Source organism: Dermacentor silvarum, chromosome 8, assembly GCF_013339745.2.
Source record: "Dermacentor silvarum isolate Dsil-2018 chromosome 8, BIME_Dsil_1.4, whole genome shotgun sequence".
Classification (NCBI taxonomy): domain Eukaryota; kingdom Metazoa; phylum Arthropoda; class Arachnida; order Ixodida; family Ixodidae; genus Dermacentor; species Dermacentor silvarum.
The window spans coordinates 92,816,417-92,837,076 of NC_051161.1; the positions used below are offsets into that span (position 1 = coordinate 92,816,417).

A 20,660-nucleotide genomic window follows, 5' to 3' on the forward strand; every position below is an offset into this window, starting at 1 on the left:
GCCAGACGCCGATGCTTAACGCCGACGCCGGATTATCAGGGACACGGGTCCCTTAACGCTGTCGCGTTAATATGCCTTGACATAGTGCAAGAGCGAAAATAAGCTCGGAGTAGCGCTTCTTTTATTGCGATAGCAATTATATTGACACTCAAAAGCAGATTTCTGCCGTCGGCGTCGCCGTCGCCGTGAGGTTCCGTATGACGTCAATGGAGATGAAATCGTCGCCGCGCGCCGAACGCTGTATGTGCGAGTGAAAGGGCGCGAGGGACGCGCGCTTTCACGGGGAGTGAACGCACGGCGAACAAACGCGCGTTCTGCGCTGTGCTCCCTTAAGGGCTGCAGAAGTAGGCGTCTCTTTCCTCCTCTACAATCACCATATATGTAGAGCAAACGTGCCTTCTTCCGACGCGCGACAGGCCGTGGGGGAGGGGGGGGGAGGGAAGGGAGGCGACGTTTAGCTGCGGCACCAAGTGCTTATTTATATCAGAGGCTCCGGCAACAGTCACCAACGCCGCACGCATTTTGAGCGAACGCGGGCAAAACGCCGATGGCGTCGACAACAGTTCTGCGTGTTGCCGGTGCTGCTGCATGTCCAAGTTTATACAGCTGATAAAGCTGCTATCATTACTCCGTATAGCTCTCTTCAAATTTGCTATCGCAATTGATGCTTCGCCTTTCAGGTGGAACTGCGACAACTTTTTGAAGCTATTGTACAGCGAGTCCATAACTGCGAACGCCTCCGAAGTGTTCCATGGTACTGAGGGTAGCAGATGTATACGTTGCAAGGCATTATCCTGAAATACATTTCTTGCGAGTTAATTTTGCTCGGATAGCATGTGTGTGAAGAGGGCTTACATGGTATCAACATAATCCGACAAATCTTTATCAATAATCGAATAATTAACAAAAATTCATTAATAAAGTTTTTAACTAATTACCTGATGGCTTATATTGCAATTTACAAATTGTAGCCGTGGAGTTCACAAGGCGGACCCACTTGGAACGAATTCTCCGGATGACACCAGTTTCGAGATATTAATTCCCTAACTTTGCGGAGAAATGCATTGGTGTTCCAGTTAGTTTCTTAAGAAAACGTTGCTTTGTGCATTGAAGCACAAAATTAACTGGAACGCCAATGCATTTCTCCGCAAAGTTCGGGAATTAATATCTCGAAACTGGTGTCACCCTGAGAATTATTTCGAAGTTGATCCGCCTTCCCAACTCCATGGCTACAATTTGTAAATTGCAATATAAGCCATCAGGTAATTAGTTAAAAACTTTATTAATGGATTTTTGTTAATTCGTCGATTATGCATTTCAATATTTTGTGCAAGTAATGTCCGCCTCTTCGAGTTGACCAGCTCATTAACTAGAATTCGGCTATCTGCCACAGACAACCTTTAATAAATTTTGAAAGTGTTCGCTGAAACACCCTGTATGTGTCAACCTGAAACCGTGCAATACAATATGCATTGTCACTAAGAGAAACGTTTAAATTTAATTTTTCTCTTTCGTTTCTATTTAGCCTAAAATATTACTCCTTTTTTTTTTCAGCACACATCTAGTACATCAACTACAGATTCGTACATATCAGCACTGTTCCATGACAACTGTGACTCTTCTCTAAGCAATTCATTGCTGCAGCATTACACGGCTGGCATTAAGAATTTGACTCGCAGAATTACAGACATGTCACTGCAAATGAAGCAAGATAGGTTTGAGTAAAGTATATTCTAGGCACTGTAGTTTGAGGAATTGCACGTCAATGATATGGTTGCGTCTGATACACACCGCAACAGCGCTCAAGCGGCACTTCACAGGGAGGAAATGTTTGCGAACGGTTCCGATATATTTCCATTCTAAATGTACTATTAGGCCTCCATTATCGGTTAAAACGACTCGGTCGCAGCCCAAAACGCTATCCCAACCCAAAGCTAAGGGGATCGACACACCGTCAACGCTTCACTCGATCACCTCAAGTGGTGATTGAGCCAGGTTAGCGTTCAGCCTGTAGCTGCTAACATGAGCATTGTGCGAACGCACACAAAAACCACACTAGCATTCCTGTAGAGCTTCTATGTGCACCCAACGATCTGAGCGGAAGAGAGAGTAAACGTCAAGTCAACATCATGTAATATTTCACTAGGAACTGAATAACACCGACCGGTTGCCGTCGTGCCATCTCTTGCATCATCTGGGTGTCACACCTGCAACGCCACTTGCGGAACTTATCATAACGTTAGCGTTGTGGGACGCCTGGTGCCTGCCGGGGCACTGGTACTTTGCCCAGCAGCAGTTGCCTTGCGTGCTACATAAGGCCAACGTGTCACACCAGTGTGTAGTTAAAACACTGTCCGAGGATGTTTCGCTACAACTCTAAATTTTTCTATCTCACTGCTACGCTGTTCGGGTGAAATAGCGAATTTAAAAAAAAACTTCCTCGACATCTGCCTCGACGTCTGCCTTTCTCTCTATCTGCCTTTCGCTACAGAATCCAGAACAGTGGTAAAGGAAGACCTCGATACTCGTATCACATCTGCAGAGAGCGAACATAGGTCCTGCAGATAGGTTAGTCACCCATTCCAACGTGATAGCCATTCAAATGTTGCAGTACTATGAGTCAGTGAAGGGAACTCCAACCCGCACCTAATAAAGCACTGTTGCGTGACATCACTTTGTTGCTTACGCAGCCTTGATCCATGACTTCGTGCGTGAGTGCCAAATCTCTCACGATGTGAGACCCGAAATTTAAACAAATGCGAAAGGAATTGAGAAAGCGGCCCGAGCTAGCAGATTTATGTTTGCGCACACAATAGTGCCGAGCTAAGCGTTTTCAGAGATAGTTATATACGTTATAATTTTTCGTAGTACAATTATGGAAGCGTGCAAGTTTTTTGCTACGTATGTATATACTTCAGCTAGCCTCAGTAATTTAATAAATTATGTCCTAATTCACTGCCCAGAAACCAGCATTGCAAATTGACATTTGCACAGTTTCAATCCAAGTTTCCGTTACCTGAGGCGTGCTATCCTTGCTTCTTTCACGTTCGTTTGAATAGCGTCGTCTCGCATTGCCGCTTCAGCATTCCAAGAGAATCACCTCTTCTCTTCGGCATAGTTTGACCCTATATTGTGATGTCTTATTTTTACGGCATGGATGATCTGGCCCTCCGCTTCTGGTTAATAATCTCATTGCGTCTGCTTCTCGTAGACAAACCTCGAGACCTTCACGTTTAGGGTGTCGGGCGGCAGCATTCTCCGCTTACTCTGCCGTGCGTTCCTGTTCTATCTGCAGAGCTAGTGGCACTGCCATTCAAACTCGCATTGAGGTTCTAATGCACTACCTAACTTCCTTACATTCATTTTGCGAAGACGCTCCTATTCCCAAACGTTGCGCTTTTCATTTTGTCAGCATTGTGGACCTAACGAAGCAACAATCAAAATCTCAAAGCACTCTTATCTCGGTTGCCGCGGCGCCCCTGAAGCTAACTCATCAGGCCACAGCTCCGCCACGCAATCTTTGTTTGTGATGAGGTCTATATCTTGCCATCATCATCATCATCATCATCATCATCAGCCTATATTTATGTCCACTGCAGGACGAAGACCTCTCCCTGTGATCTCCAGTTAGCCCTGTCTTGCGTTAGCTGATTCTAACTTGCGCCTGAAAACTCCCTAACTTCATCAGCCCGACCCCCCCCCCCCCCCCAACCCCCCATTAGTTTTCTGACGTTCTCGACTGCGCTTTCCTTCTCTTGGTATCCATTCTGTAACTCTAATGGTCCACCTGTTATCCATCCTACGCATTACATGGCCTGCCCAGCTCCATTTTTGCCTCTTAATGTCAACTAGAATATCGGCTATCCCCGTTTACTCTCTGATCCGCACTGCTTTCTTCCTGTCTATTAACGTTAGGCCTAACATTTTTCAACATATTTCTAGCTTAAGGAGTACTGAGGCCTTGTGGCGTATGGAGAAGTTCATATTCATGAAAATGCGGGAACATAATCTCACTTCATAATTTGCGTAAACTCAACACCCCCCGGCAACTCTCCACATTGATCTTTTATTCAGTGCTCATTGTTTGCATATACCCACAACAACCTGGCGGCGTGACCCTAAAGCGAGATTTGCGTCATTTGTGACCTTGGACTCACTACGCCTTCCATGTGGAGAGAATCTCTACGCTGTTTCGACTGCTTTTTCCGGCTGCAGCTGCGTCGCGCGGCCGGCGTGCAACATACGGCGCGCGGTCGCGCTGCCGTATGTTGAACGCGATCTGCGTTTGGGGCACAGACTAGGTGCGTCGGCGGCTCGCAGATTTGTGCGTACTTTGTGTTCTCGGCGCTCAGTTTACGTTGAAGCGATAGACAACAGCACGAAGGTCACTTCGCTCGCTGCTGCAGCCGCGTTTCCTCACGCCAGCGTTTTGACAGCGAGTGTCCGCAGTGATTGAGTGTTATGTGTTCATGTTTGCTGTGCGCACTCACGCTATGCTTTTTAATTTACTGAGCAAGCGAATGTTTACAAGTCGATAGGGGCGATAAATGTACTATCCTTACTTCGTATGGCTCTCTTCTAATTTTCTATCGCAATCGATGCTTCGCAGTTCAGGCGAAATTGTGCCTTTACTTTTTCTTCTCTTTTTAAAAAATCTTCAATAACACCCCTTTTTAAGCCTTATTTTACACTAGCCCTCCCCCCTTCTCCGAACTATTAGCCATTAGAAAACGGGAACTCTGGGCAGAAGTCCCGGTTGACGTATAGTTTCACCTGCGCGTCACGCGGTTGAAAGTATTTGACGGAATTTCAGTTAATATCTCTAGGTGAAGTGCCGAGGGGCGAAGTTGCACTGCAACACGAAAATAACAGAGTAAAAGAAGTAGAAACTTTCCTAAGAGTGCAGTTTTTCCCTCCATTTTTGTCTTCATTTCTAGTGATCTGTGTGCCGCTGCAGACTTGACACAACCCAGGCACTTTTTATTTAACAAAACCGGGAAATTGTTGTGTCATTCATTTTGCCGTTCCTTCATTAAAGTGTTGCTTGATCGACAATTTTGCACGGAATGCGCCAGTCTTGTCCGATCACAGCGACTGGGTAGCATCCGTCTCGATAAACAGCAGTTAGGGAGAACACCCGAAGACGACGAACTTGGAGGTTTCCACCTTTGCAGCGGATTATTTCCACTCTCCGTCTGGAGATATAAGATGTGGTCAGCAGAGTGTCAAGAAGATAATTCTCAGCTTGGAGAGTACATCTTAACAAAGGCTCTTGCATTTCAAAAGATTAGAAGACGTGAACTAGAAAAGAAATCATGAATAATCGATGACAACCATCTCATAAATCATGCACTGGAGATTTCGAAAGAAATATAGCCAGTATCTATATGTGCACTGCGAGGCAGACGCATACTAAACTTTTCTTGTCAGATAACCGCAAGACCGCCCAGAAGAAGATGTGGCATCATAAGTACATAACGATGATAGCGGTGAAGTGTAAACACAGCGTTGATACAAACATCTTCGTCCTCCAATCTGAAAGGCAGCTAATCGGCTCGCTAGTCAACTATTATGTGAGCGACGATTCAGAGAGTTTAGGTGGCACACGTGGACAAACTTCCGTACGTTCTTATGCATACGATAAGCCAACGACAAGATGGGTCCCAACAATGAGATTGTTCCCGGTCCATGTTTCTCTACAACCGTGTCAGGACCAATGTTACGATGGCGAAACTACTAAGAAATGCCATGGCCTCGAATGACAGTCAGAATTGTCTCGTCTGCGTGGAACAATATCATACACTGTCACACAACCTCGTGAACGAGGCGACAACGCCGGGCCAAATTCCAAAGCCGACTTATCAGCTTCCGAAAATTACCCCACGACAGCAAGGACAATTAATAAGGGGCCCTCTGGTGCGCCAGCGAACGCCGGTTGTGGTCCAAAGACCGAGTCAGAGCCCAGAGTTGTCAAAACTCAACAAAATATATTCTTCAAACAAGGCAGTATTACACGGCGCATGTACACTTCGGCTAGGCACATCCCAATGCAATTCGGATGGGTGTTAACAAAACACTGCAAAATAATTAACGACAACCACTAAGAGTCCAACACGTACAGTACAGAATGAATGGAACACAAAGTGTCCACTCGTATTCGCCCGTGCTGCTCTTGAGCCGGATGATCTCGGCGAAGCTCGAGACAAATCTCGAAGAAGGAACTTCCGTAAATGCAGATCCTCGAAGCACTCGTCGATTAGCTTGTCGGGAAATCCCCTTCTTCCGCAGACGGTGAGTCTTCACACCACATCTATTCACCGGCGCGGTCTGACCCCCCTACTGACTTACGTACGGCGCTTTTATTGCTTTCGCCGGCGTTTCTCGAACTTTCTGACGGAGTAGTGCTCCCATGGCATGAGCAAAGCCTGGGAATCTTCTAGACACTTCTCGGGTTTTCGACCGTGGCCTCCGAAGACTTCGAGTAGTGTGGTGACTCATCCGTTGGCGCACGCTCGGGCTGTCGTACGACCTCTCTCTTTTGCTCGTGTCTGAGCCTGAGAGGGTGTTTCGCGCGCGCCCTTTCTCTCTCTCCTCTCTCTCGATACCGTAGCCTTCGCGTATCGTGTCGAAGCTTCTAGTGTCCATTGACCGCGTCGTCTGTCTGTGGCGTATGCACTCTCTCCCTCTGTCGAAGCTGCCGCGGGGGCGACTTGCTCCTTTGCTGGCTTATGTGACACGTGGCGCGCGCTTTGATTTAGCGCACTTTTGTGACACATCCTTTTTCGTCCCAGCGCAGCTTTTGGTGCGCAAATTGTATTTATTGATGCATTCCGCAGACTTCCAGATGCCACAAAATTTCGTCATGGCCTGAGAAGGCGTAATGTGGCCCCCTTTTAATTTGTTTTTCAAGGGAAGTGATTGGTGTGGCATACTTTGACTGTTTTACTTCACCTCGACAGTGAAGCACCCGTGTTATCACCGAGGGGGGGGGGGGGGGGGGGGGATTTTTGAGATTGGTTCTCGATACCGATGAATGAAGGCTTAGCCTATGGCCACAAGTAACACAGTGAGCCCGCGAAGTCAGTGCAACGGAACGGTGGGACTATCTGTCACCGTACGGCAAGAAAATTAAAGAAAGCATGGCAAAACACGTCGCGTGGTAACAGATGGCGCTACCGTTTCGTTGGAAATAAATTATCTTTTTACCCGACACGTACCTTCCACTGTCTTGTATTGGCGTTGCTTCATAAAGCATAAGCGAGCATATATGTTCTCCTCGTTTGCGTATGAATTCTAAGATGTGTCAAATAAATTTTTTTAACATTTCATCAGTGCTTAACGCAATCTACATGAGTGAGAATCTCGTTGCTTAACATTACGCTCCAGTGACCTGTGTTAAAACGCTGCACGCCTCCGTCACGAGTGATGAATGCACCGACGGGAAATAATTCAATGAAGCGCTCTGTATGCGGCACTGCTGCAGAAAGCATATGGCTAAATATTGAGTAGGACTTCCCAAATGAGCAATGAAAGCTGGGACCGGGCTAGTGGCTCAATCTATTCAAATATATGGCCCCACGCTAATGCGCATTTTATTGACATATTTCTCGCAAACCTATTTGTGGCTACTAATACTGTTTTTATGGTGCTCAGTGCCCGCAGCTTCTTCGGCTAATCGACTTTGGTTGAGAAATGAAACCGTCCTGATGTTTTTTTTTCTTTTATCTCAGTGGCGTCCTTGTTGACGAGAGCAACAGGAAGGCAGTTTTTCCCACAGGAAACAAACTCGCCTGGTAGAGACACCGTGTTTGACGCTGCCGTACATAGCGAGGAAGAAAACATCGCAGTGGAAGGGGGATGCCCGTGTACAAGGTAAACGCGGTTGTACCTAGATGCGCACATAACGCCAGAGTCTTTGAAAAACACGACAGGAAGTATATCCCATTCAGTGCAGCCGGGGCGAACACAATTACGTTGAAGTGACAGTGAAGAGCCAGACAACGTCAAAAAGCACCACACAGTATCGCCCAGTACTTGTAGAAATTACCGATACATGAAGGCGTGTCCTTCGGCGAGTGATAACTCAGTACAAGTTGCTTGCCGGAGAACAATTGCTGGCTGGAAAAAGGCAAACAATGAAGGAGCGTCAATATAAGCATGAAAACCACGTCGAATAATGCTCAGTGAAAACATCGCTCACTTTCTGAGCTTGACACGTTCGAGTTCTCTTGGGGATGGTGTGGGATGCTGGAAGTCCTTGTTCGATAAGACCGGAGAGAAACGCCATGCAATCGTGCCGTGAAACAATGGAGCGTGAAAAATTGGCGACTTCAGTGGCAGGCAAGTGTTTCTCGATGCGAAACGCGGCTATTAGAACGGCTATTAGAATAGATGCTACACGGCTATTAGAATAGATGCTGGTGAACTGAAATGGCATGGATTAAATAGGCTGCACCAGATGTGCGGGAACGAACACCAAACATTTATTGATGGCAGAACTCATAAACATAGTTAGCGACACTAGTGAAGAAGCAATGACAAAAGAAGCGGCACAGAGACTCAACCAGAGTATTTGAAATTTATTTAAGTATTTGAAAGTATTTGAAATTTGGTTTGATTTTTTATTTATTGGTCACTTATATGATTATAATTATTTCTGTTGACTGTTATTTTTATGTAATCTATATTTCATTTTATTTTATTATTTTCATGTAACCCATCTTTTATGCATGTAAAAGTTCAAACATTATATTCATGTTTTATTACTGGCGCCTGGGTGCTTTGATTTTGCGTACTTATTGCATGGGCCCGAACTAGCAAATTGCTAAGGGCCCAGATGCTTTTGTCACCCGCTTTTGTATGCATCTCTCGCAAAATAAATTAAATTGAATTGAATCTACCGAGGGTAGCCAGTTTTTGTAAGCCTGTTGATCTGATCTCAACGCTTACCTGTATCCGTATGCGCAGGTCCGGCACAACGCCGACCGTACACAAAGCTAAGCAATTCTACGCTTAACAGTCTTTGAATGCCCTTAGTCATACAGTAGAAGCGCCTTTCTGTCAAAAGGCAGGTTCGCGCAGAAAGCATGCCGTCGAAGCTGAAAATCAGCGCCGACCAGGAGAACACTCCCGCAAAGTAAAAGGGAATGGAAGACGAAATGTGTGCCTTATGTGCACAGAGTGTGCCATAACCTTACATAGGTGGCAAGTAGATATGATATTCTCGTAGATTTTTCACCTCCCGAGAAATAAGCATAGTTGCGCCTACGAACCACTCGCGATAAGCAGCGAGGGTACCAGAAGAGCCATGAAAAACGTTGGCGTTCACTCTGTCTTTCTTCTTTCCTCTGCTTCATATTCTTCTTCTTGGCGGCAGGAAAAAATATGTACAGTAAGCCTGAGCACCAACTCGCCCAAGTACAAGTTCCTTTGCCTTATGCGCTTGGTTGTAGCTTCGTCCCTACAGACAACTGGTTGAAAATTAAGACTTTGGTGAAACTTCCTCCACCTTAAATAGTTCGGCAAAAGTGGTTTGTCATATTGGCTAATACTTCTGCCTCACTGTGGAATCTGCTAGCCTCCAGGTTGGTGGACCAACCACTCAGGAAATGCGTTGGTGCCGAATTGAATCCCCGGACAAGGACGGTTTTTTTTTTTTTTTTTTCACCTGCGAAGCTTCCTTTCTCACCAACCGGTGTGGGTATTCTTTATAGTTTTGTGCGGCAGTCTGGTTTATGACAAATTTGCCTTTATAGCTATTATGCTTAAGCACACTTTACCACTGCACGGGCGCTATAACGTAAAATGATTCCAAACTGTTTTGATTCCAATTTCTGCAATCAGCCTCCACCATTGGTCAAAACATTTTCGGGCCACTCCCAGCTTCGCCTGTCTGTCACGCGACGTCCCGAAAGCCGCGATAGCTCCCCATCTGATATAACGTGTACACACTGATTATGCATGATTAAGCCACACAAAAGAAAAATAATCATTCCTGATTCGACGCCTTTTCACCATTAGCCCTTTGCTATTGGTGCAATGTTTTCTGGCTACGCTCACATCGCCTGTCTGTCACGCGACTTCACAAAACCGCGAAAACTCACCACGTCAAAGTGACGTATGCGGGAAAGAAAATGCATTACTATGCCGAACAAAGCTGGAAATTTTTCTGAATAGCCACAGACTGCTCCGTTCCGAAAGGAATAGAAGATGGCTGCCCGCCGATCGCTCAGGCCCTCGCTACTCACACGTGCCGGTGAGCATGAATTTATTTGCGCATGATAAACCTTCTTGCGTGGCATAAAAACATTATCGAGCCTTTTCGGCATGCATACGACATCACTCTGCCAACTCTTCCTTGCTGAGGATCCGTTTTAGCGGCATTCTTATCCTTCCGTTGCACGCCGCCATGATTTTCGACTAGCCACCGCAAGCTAAGTAAGGCGAAGCGGGCCAATCGGAGAAGCCGGCAACACCCTCTTCATGCGGTTATCTATTTTCACTGTGCTGGCTCGGCCCCATCGAAACCCTCTCCACTAGATCGTGCTCCTCGCCTCCACTCAGCCAATTAGATAAAAAAAACGCTGAGTGTAGAAAATGTTCTTGGTTTTGAAATCGAACAAAGGTGACCTCCTATAAAAGAGGAGAGTGTTTGATCGGGTTGTTCAGACAAAGCGGCGGGTCACCGCCCGATGCTTGCGTCGGTGGTTACGTAAATTTGACGTCAGGAAATTGGATTCGAAACAGTTTGGAATCATTTTACGTAATAGCGCCCCAGATAACAAATAAAGACTTCCTTGAATCACATTTTCACAACTGTGTAATATTTGTATACTCTTAAAAAGAGTAGCCCGGCCACCCTCTCTGCCGAGGATTTACGATCAGACCAGCTTCCCCTTGGCTGCAAAGGCGCCCCGCAAGGTTCAGTTATCTCTCCCATGCTTTTTAACTGAGTCATGATTGGCCTTCCCCATCAACTACAACGAGTCTACAATATCAACCATACCATCTACGCCGACGACATCACCATCTGGGCGTACCGAGGCAGTGATGGTCAAGTGGAGTCAGCCCTCCAAACGGCGATTGACCCGGTTGAAGCCTATCTCCAAGGAACCGGACTTCGCTGTTCACCGGCTAAATCGGAGCTTCTTCTCTACAAGCCCATTCAGCGAGGACGCCCTCCCAAACACCAATCTGATCACCCACCCTGTGACGCAATCACCCTATGCCTTCAAGATGGCAGTCCTATACCACACGTCTCTAGTATCCGGGTCCTCGGTCTCGTCATCTCTGCCAACGGTTCCAATGCCTTGGCTCTCAACAAGATCTGCGCCCGATCTCAAAACACCCTACGCCTTCTTAAACGTATATCCAACCGGACGAGGGGGACTCAAAGAAGAAAGCCTTCTCCGCCTCGTGCACTCCTTTGTCATAGGCAACATTTCCTACGTTGCTGCGTACCTCAACTGGTACCGGGCTGAGCAAAACAAGCTCGCCACCCTCATATATACGAGGGTCTACAAGCAAGCACTTGGCCTCCCGCATTTACCCAGCACTGAGCTCTTCAACCAACTAGGAGTTCACAACACCCTTGACGAATTCAGTGAAGCACAGCAATGCTTTCAGCTTGAACGGCTCACCCTTACTGAAACGGGACGCTTTATTCTATCCACGCTTGGCTTCACTTACCATCAGCAACAGGGCCCCAAACAATCGATCCCGACTGACATTCGTAGCTGGATCCCCACAGACCCTATCCCTAGAAACATGCACCCTGAATTAACAGGGCCCGGCGCCAAGCTCGGGCCGGAGCTATCATAAAAGCCCTTGCTCATGTACCTGGCGTCACATTTGTTGATGCAGCCCAATATTCCCATGGCACACGATTTGTGGCCGTCGCCACACGCGATGGACTCCTACACCACGCCTCCAGCGTCACTACCCCCACTGCCGAGACGGCTGAAGAAGTGGCCATCGCCCTGGCCACTCAAGATCCCACCTGTCACACCATCGTGTGTGACTCTCGCTCAGTCGACACTAACTTCAGAAAAGGCCGTATTTCTCCTCAAGCTCTTCGCATCCTCTGCCAGGCACCTCACTCTAAAGACACCACGATCTCCCTGAGGTGGATACCGGCCCATGCGAGCCCTGTCCACCCAAACCTCCCCAACCTCAACGAGGTCACCCACTCCATTGCGCGAGGACTAGTCAACCGCGCCGGAGACACTGGAGACTAGTTGGACACCAGGGACAATCTGACTACTTATAACGATCTCGTTAAGGCATTTACCTTAGTCGTCGAGCCTTCCCCCCACCTCACCCCAAGTTCAGCCGGGCGCAGGCTACCACCCTGCGTCTGCCTACAAACAAATACGTACCCTTCACCCGCCCGCCTACACCCTATATTCCCTGAAGTTTGCAGTACCCCCAACTGCCGGTGCTTTGGCACTCACCCACACTTCCGCATATGCTGTGGGATTGCCCAGCACAGTACACACACATTAACACCACGACCTTCTCGTCGAGGTTGCGTGAGGCTCTGCGGAGCTCCACCCTCGACGACCAAACCTGGGCGACACAGCACGCCCGTGAGGCGGCGGCGAGGCAAGCCCTCGACGTCCCCTCATGGGAGGCGTAGGCCCGGCCATCATAAAGTGCTGGTTCTACAGGAAAATTTTATTCCTCCTCCTGTCAGCAATTTTCGCATTGAACAGCATTCTGTTTTCTTTTTAATTAAAATTTGGCCCAGGCTATGTTTGTCACAGTATTGACACGCCGGAAGCAAGGGGTACCAGTTAGCAATTTAAGTCGGCACTTACGATTACACCCAAAACTCGGAGAGACTTCTGGTTAAGCTGTTTTGATGGGCCCTTATTAGAATTTGACGTCAGGAGTTTGGAATCAAGACAGTTCGGAATCATTTTACGTTATAGCGCCCCAGATAACAAATAAATACTTCCTTGAATCGCATTTTGACAACTGTTCCATATTTGCTACACTTAAATAGAGTAGCCTCTGTCGTCTATTTTCGCATGAAACGGCATTCTGTTAGTTAATTAAAATTTGAACCCAGCCTATGTTTGTCACAGTATTGACACGCCTGTTCCAGAATGTCAGAGTTACATATTTTGAGCCGTCTTTCACATCACTTTATTTGCTGCACCATTTCGTTTTATTTTGTGTTCGTAATAACGATAATTTTCCAACCTATTGAAAACTGATTTCTTTATTCAATCTTACTTCGTCTAATACAAGCCTACAAAAGGAAAGCGGCATCTATAATTATTTATTCTGTTTCGTTCTACAGTCGTCACCGTAAATAATGTGCATATAATCATCACTACAAAGTACCCTAAAAAGTCGTTCACAAATATGGTATATGGTGTGGCTACCTCGTCTCGGAAGTCCTTGTTGTCGCACATGGACCTCAGCAGTGGATCCTCCCTGTGAAAAAGAGAAATAACTCTTGTATTTGTGTAGAAATAATCTTGTATTTCTGAACTTATTTGCTTCATTGACGACAATTAAAGAACATGTTTACCACTAAAGAGTAACACAGCAATGAACAATGACAATGCCACGCGTTCGTGTTCTCTTACATGCTGCTTTGGTCGTCGTGTTCCTCGTTATGCTGCTTACTGTATTTCGTCTATCTAGCGCTAAATACGTCCTTCAGACCAGAAGCGTTAGATTAGAGCACTGCAAGGGCTCCGGCTTACCCGAAAGACCGAGCCCGGCGTGGCCCACGGGCCGGGCTGGGCCGGGTAGGGCAGTTTTTTCACGGGCTCGGGCCGGGCTCGGGCACGGCGTGTGTTTTTTGACCCGGGCCCGGGCCAGGCTCGGGTATTTTGACGAGGGCCTGGGCCGGGCTCGGACTTTCTGGTGGTGTACACGTAACGTGCAGCGAGTTATCCTCGCGCGTCTCGACTCTGAAAAACCTGTTGCCCCGGCGCAGCTGGAAGCAAGCAGGGCTACTTCTGTGCACTTTCCTTTTCTTCTTCCGTCGTATTTTGCGCTGTTTGAACCGAATGTAAAAGTCCAGAAGGACTGAAGTCGCCTCAAACCAAAGGATGCCATTGTATTCCTTACCTATATCAATGTAATTAATGCTTTCCGCGCGATGCAAGCGCGTTCGCGACTTGCTGATTCTTCAAAGGCGAGTTGGTAAAACGATGACTGGCAAGATACGATAGTTCGTCACGCGGCTGAAATATGGCACTGCGTGCATCCATGATTGCACGCATGTTCTCAACCGGCCGTCTAGCAGCAGCGCATTACGCTACACCATGGAGGAGCGCAAAGCTTTCTTTCTCCATTTACTCCATCCATGCGCTGCGCTCACGACAGGTCATGGCTGCGCTTCGGCTATAGTGTACTAGAATGCGGTTGAGCGGGACGGGCGGCTGGGGCGGCGCATGCTTTGCAGCGAAGCGTCCGACGTGGAAAAAATACTGTGGCGGCGCTGCGATAAATGCGGATTGAGCCGCATCAAGGTCGTACCGTTGGAAACTGCTGGCGGCAGGCCTACGCAAGGAAGCGTATTGGGACCGCGTCTGTTTAATGTTTACATAAATAGCATAATTAACATTGATTTGACAGTAAAGTTTGTTATATATGCAGATGATTGCACCGCGCTTCTTTCTGGTCCTGACGCGACCTAACTGGCTGTTGAATGTAATAATATACTTGACCAAATTATTGGCTGGTCTTCCTCAAACTCGCTTAAAATTAATCCTTCAAAAACAGAAGTTATGTTTTTTTCGAGCCAGAAATAAGGCTATTAGGCTAGAGCACGTCATTAGATGTCTTAATAATGACATTGAAATAGTTGAGGAACACACTATTTTCGGCATTACACTATCTTCGATCTTACATGGGATTCACACATTTTAAACCTTAGTCAAAATCTTGCGTCTGTCAGTGGTGCGATGTCACGTTGTCGTGCGCTTCCTTTAAATATTAAAATTGAGATATATTATGCATTGTTTGCTTCTCGAATTAATTATTGTAGTTTGGTCTGGCTAACAACAACTAAAACGAACATAACAAAAAGTTGTAATATTGCAAAAACAAAGTTATACGACAGATTGCCAGCCTTAAATATTGTGAATGTAGTCTGAGCGGTTTTCAAATCTTCAACATAATTCGCATGAAGAACATGTATGATTATCGTGCTCTGGCGTCTTTTTATCATTCAAATGAAATATTTAGGCAGTTCTTAGAAACAACGGCGAGCTTACATGTACACAGGCCTGTGTTAAACACACGCAGCACCGACACGTGGTTTCTGCCACGTTTTCGCACATGTTACGTACAAGCTTCAAATGCTACAATACAGTCTTCCTTTACTGCTGAACAAATACAAAGAAACGAAATACATGTCGAAATCCCAGTTGCGAGCATTTTTTGTAAATGTGTTGTAATAAATGTATTGTTGTATCAATTTTTTGAATGAAATACTCATATTTCTATCTATTTTCTTGTGTATTGATGACACACTTCTTTTATTTTGACCCTACAGTATTTCTTTTATTTTCTGGCTTTGTTTATCAATATAGACGGATGCTTACATGTCCACTTCATGCATTATTGCTAAGTATCTTGTTTTTGCCTTTTCGTTGTATCTGCCTTGTAACGGCTAGCTGGACCTCTGTCAAGCCGTCTACACAGCTTTTAGTCCAGGTAGCCATCCAGTACTATCTGGTGAATAAACTGAATGAATGAATACTGCTCGGTAGGGTCATTCGTACTATTTCGCGCGCTGGTATTTGCATACAGACGGCTCAAATGGTGTTCATAATTGCATTTGACATGTATTTATGCCTTAAGAATAAATTAATTTCATTCTGTCCTTTATTTTTATGTTTTTTAATGCCGCTCGGGGATCTTTTTCGGTCTCGGGCCGGGTTCGGGCCACTTTCAAGCCTGGCTCGGGTCGGGCTCGGGCCTAAGGTAAAGGGGTGGTGGGCCGGGCCGGGCGGGTAACGTAGATTATTTCCGGGCCCGGGTCGGACTCTGGTCTCGTCATAAAGCTTTCGGTTGGGCTCGGGCGGGCAGCCCAACGTTCGCACTTCAGATTTCGCTGATCGACGCATAAGCTCATCACTATCGTTCTGCCCGAGTCTAACTTGTTTTTGTCGGCACAGGTTCGACCAATGAAGAGTTGTAGTTCTGCGACTGACCATTCTGCCAGGACCTAATTCTTCGGGGTCACGACAGCGTGACAATATTTTATGAGTTACACCCCATGTTCTTTGCCTGCTCAGTGTATATGAAGATGATGTAAGCTGTGTTCGGTGAGCAGTCGTACTTTAGGCGCCGCTTCCTACTTACCTTGCCACGGAAATATCATAATGCCACATTGTCCAGGGTAACTGTACAACCAAAGTTTTTTTGTGATGTTCCCAAGCCCTGAAGAGAAAAAACGAGCGAGAATAAGTTACCTCGATGGCACGCCGCAGTCACATTGAAAGGAAGAAGAGGAATATTACAGATAGCATTCGCTTTTCGTTTTGACTTTTCATGTATACTTGTTATAGAGAATTAGAAACAGCCGCAGTGGAACGATAAATACATAATAAATACATAATTGGTAGCATAAAGTCTAGAGGGCTAAATATTTACTTTCCTTCCCGTGTGAATTGCCCTTTTGTTTGCGCTAATTTTCCTTGTCCTATCGATGCTTTAGAACGGGATAATGAAATAGATTTTAATGCAATTAGCATTATTTGCCTAGTTCAGGCGTTTTGTGCCTATCTATCTATCTATTAGACAGACAGACAGACAGAACAGACAGACAGACAGACAGACAGACAGACAGACCAGACAGACAGACAGACCGAACATCCGTCAGTACGTCCGTCCGTCCGTCCGTCCGTCCGTCCGTCCGTCCGTTCCGGCCGTCCGTCGTCCGTCTCCGTCCGTCCGGCCGTCCGTCCGGCCGTCCGTCCGTCCGTCGTCCGTCCGTCCGTCCGTCCGGCCGTTCCGTCCGTCCGTCCGTCGTCCTTCCGTCCGTCCGCTTCTGTCTGTCTGTCTGTCTGTCTGTCCTGTCTGTCGGTCGTCTGTCTGCTTCTGGCTGTCCGTCCTGTCTGGCTGGCTGTCGGTCTGTCTGTCTGTCTGTCTGTCTGTCTGTCTGTCTGTCTGTCTGTCTGTGCTGTCTGTCTGTCTGTCTGTCTGTCTGTCTGTCTGTCTGTCTGTCTGTCTGTCTGTCTGTCTGTCTGTCTGTCTGTCTGTCTGTCTGTCTGTCTGTCTGTCTGTCTGTCTGTCTGTCTGTCTGTCTGTCTGTCTGTCTGTCTGTCTGTCTGTCTGTCTGTCTGTCTGTCTGTCTGTCTGTCTGTCTGTCTGTCTGTCTGTCTGTCTGTCTGTCTGTCTGTCTGTCTGTCTGTCTGTCTGTCTGTCTGTCTGTCTGTCTGTCTGTCTGTCTGTCTGTCTGTCTGTCTGTCTGTCTGTCTGTCTGTCTGTCTGTCTGTCTGTCTGTCTGTCTGTCTGTCTGTCTGTCTGTCTTCTGTCTGTCTGTCTGTCTGTCTGTCTGTCTGTCTGTCTGTCTGTCTGTCTGTCTGTCTGTCTGTCTGTCTGTCTGTCTGTCTGTCTGTCTGTCTGTCTGTCTGTCTGTCTGTCTGTCTGTCTGTCTGTCTGTCTGTCTGTCTGTCTGTCTGTCTGTCTGTCTGTCTGTCTGTCTGCTGTCTGTCTGTCGTCTTCTGTCTGTCTGTCTGTCTGTTTTCCCGCAAATCTGGGTCTGCGCAGTACATGGTAGAAGGCAGCGTCAGGCTTGCTGCGCACAGGAAACAGGGTTCCAAATCACACTCGGAAACAACTTGGGTCATTGCGTATAGCGCACTCTGCACTTACGTCCCGATCACCAAAAAAAACTTCTGTGACACCGACATGGGTCACTGGGTATACGCGTCTGGGTATTGCGCGTTAGCTTTCTCGCTACCGAGTTTCGGGGATGGAAAGGAGGGAGGCGGTGGACGGGACAGTCGCTCACTAGCTCGTTCGTTCGCGAGAAAGTGTTGTTACTCGTAAAATCCGTCGATGCTACAAGTTTAATATACGTACACCGCAGACGCTTCGAAGGGATGGCATATGGCGGCGAGAGGTCACGTGACATACCATGGCGATGGCGGCGCACGGGCAACAAATGTCATAGGCACAAATTTGTTCAAGTGACTCTAAGTGAGAAGGAGAGAACAGTAGAAGTAGTGGAGTGGGAGATAAGCCTGGCTTTATTTTCACCAGCCGATTTAGATCAACGTAGACTTTGAATCCTATAGTCAACCTTCAAGAGAACCAACCAGCGCTGTTATTTTCTTAAACATGAATTCCCACCAATTCGCCCAAGTTTATCTTCTAGTACTTCAAAAGTAGTTTTCTACATGGTGGTACAGACCAAGTATATTGCGGCACTATTAAAATATCGCGCCCTTTCTTTGTTTTCGCACTATTTAAACAGATAGCAGCAGCTCTTTCAGTGCGAAGGGCGAGCAATGTGAATTCTTGGCGGCACAAGGTTCTGCTCTGCGCTAATCGTCGAATGTCCCAGTGTGAATGAGTCACGGGTTAGGAAAAAGTCGCTGCAGTTAGCCTGATCTATGAATATCGTCTTGGACCGATTTCTATGCATTGAAATGATAAAATTTTTGGGGTCACAGGCAACCGGAGAGATAGGTAAACGGCTTAGGACCCGCGGTCACCTACTTACTTCTTTAAATGGCTGCACTGCTGTAATTCTTGAGCTTTGACATAAGCGCGAATTTCGAAGCTCGTATTAGCCACGTTTATAGGAGCACTAGAACGAGGTTTCCGACGACAAAATTGTTTACGTCAAATGAAGGAGCAAACGCTCTCTACGCTGGAATACTTACTACCTAAATTTTAACCACAATACTTGTTACTACGAACCAGTTGACGTTTTGTTACCCAGGAGGTGGAGTCGTCGTGACATCGTAACACATCGGCTCACTCCGCCGCTGCGATCACAAGGCTGTCACAAATGACCCCTGCCAAAAAGAACGAGAAAAAAAAACGCGCGCAGTACTACGGTTCACTTCTTCATGAGCAACGTACTAACGCCTACCATTATTGCTCCCCACTAGAGCCAGTTTTGATGCGCGTAATTTGTCACGAAACCAATTCGGTGATCACATCATTCAATTTTGCCTTCGAATTCGACACTAAGCACCGAACTAGTTTTTCATTTTCAGTGTTTTCTTTTGCCACTTCGGGTCAACATTTTAGTGTTGCCTTAAAGCTTTAAGTCATGAATGAATTTTTCATTGATTTTAGTTGCACTCTCGATGGCCGCACTAAAAAAAGTGCGGGAAAGACAGATTGTTTCTCAAATGATGTGGTGGTATTCGCGGATAATAAATATGGATTGCTCGCATCCTCACAGCATATGTGCAAGCGTGCAAGAGCTTGTGGAGAACATTACTTCAAGATGTCCTTTCGACTTACCAGGCCAATCGTCTACCTGCATATAGGGACCCGGATCTTCAGTACCATTTCCCAGTTTTGCATGTAAATGGATGGGTTCAGCCTGGCTCAATGCAAGTTCACTTTGTCGGTCTCGCATATCGGGGCTGTAAAAAAATAGTTTTGCTGTGTGTGAGTAGAGTTTTGACGTTTATTTTGCTTTTCATCCGACCCAAATTGACTGATGATGGAAGTCCTTAGACGATTTCCCCAACCACATAATCATTCGATGGTTTGTAGAAAATTGACACCCGTCTTACAGAGACGCTTCATGAAGACAACGGCACTGCGAAATTATAAATTATCGTCTGCGACAATTGTTAGTGCCATTACCTCAAATGGCCGCACAACTGAAAACAACTTCGTTCTGCAAAAGTGTAGAAAGTTTGACTTGTTGGTCATTCATGACTCTATACGTACAGCGCGTGCTCAGTGGCTATGGTGTTGGGCTGCTGAGCACGAGGTTGCGGGATCGAATCCCGTCCGCGGCGGCCGCATTTCGATGGGGGCGAAATGCGAAAACACCCATGTACTTACATTTAGGTGCACGTTAAAGAACCCCAGGTGGTCCAAATTTCCGGAGTCCCCCACTACGGCGTGCCTCATAATCAGAACTGGTTTTGGCACGTAAAACCCCATAATTTTTTACAGCGCGAAGCAGACAGGATGGACGGTGGACACACAAAGCGCTTCGTCTGTCTACTGTCCGTCCTGTCTACTTCGCGCTGTACACACTGTTGAGCAAGTCGGATAATATATACAGAAAATATCGTAGCGCTGGGATGAATACTTGCGTGGTAGCACTGGAATGACGTCTCCCACGATCTTACGATTGTTTCTAATGTTTCAGTTGCAACTTCCTGACAGGAATGCTTCGCAACACCTTTTACACTTTCCATAATTTCATAAATAAGGCCGCTGAAAATACAAGCTGGAAGCTGGTTACTTATAAAACGTCAACCACATAGCTCCAGATGCAGTAGTTTCTGCAGAATTTCCTGTGGAATGAAACAACCAATACATTCTTCAATATCTTTGGGCATTGAATTGTGTAGCTCCAGATGCAGTAGTTAATCTTGAAGTTGCTGTGGAATGAACGATGAATATATTCTTGAATATATTTGACCACTTTCGTGCACATAACATAAAATGATTCTTTTTACATCGATCCTTCGCACATCGAGTTA

At 46.5% G+C, this 20,660-nt stretch overlaps 1 protein-coding gene and 1 long non-coding RNA gene across 2 annotated transcripts in view; both read right to left on the reverse strand.

Annotated features, from left to right (window-relative positions):
* The window catches only part of LOC119462752 (uncharacterized), a 351,136-nt gene that overhangs the window by 56,218 nt on the left and 274,258 nt on the right, over positions 1–20,660 (reverse strand). The window lies entirely within an intron of this gene.
* LOC119461582 (uncharacterized) overlaps positions 13,119–20,660 on the reverse strand; it is a 29,499-nt gene continuing 21,957 nt past the window's right edge. Inside the window, exon 5 of the long non-coding RNA XR_007468511.1 lies at positions 13,119–13,206. This is a non-coding gene — a long non-coding RNA (uncharacterized LOC119461582). The remainder of the gene's footprint in view (positions 13,207–20,660) is intronic.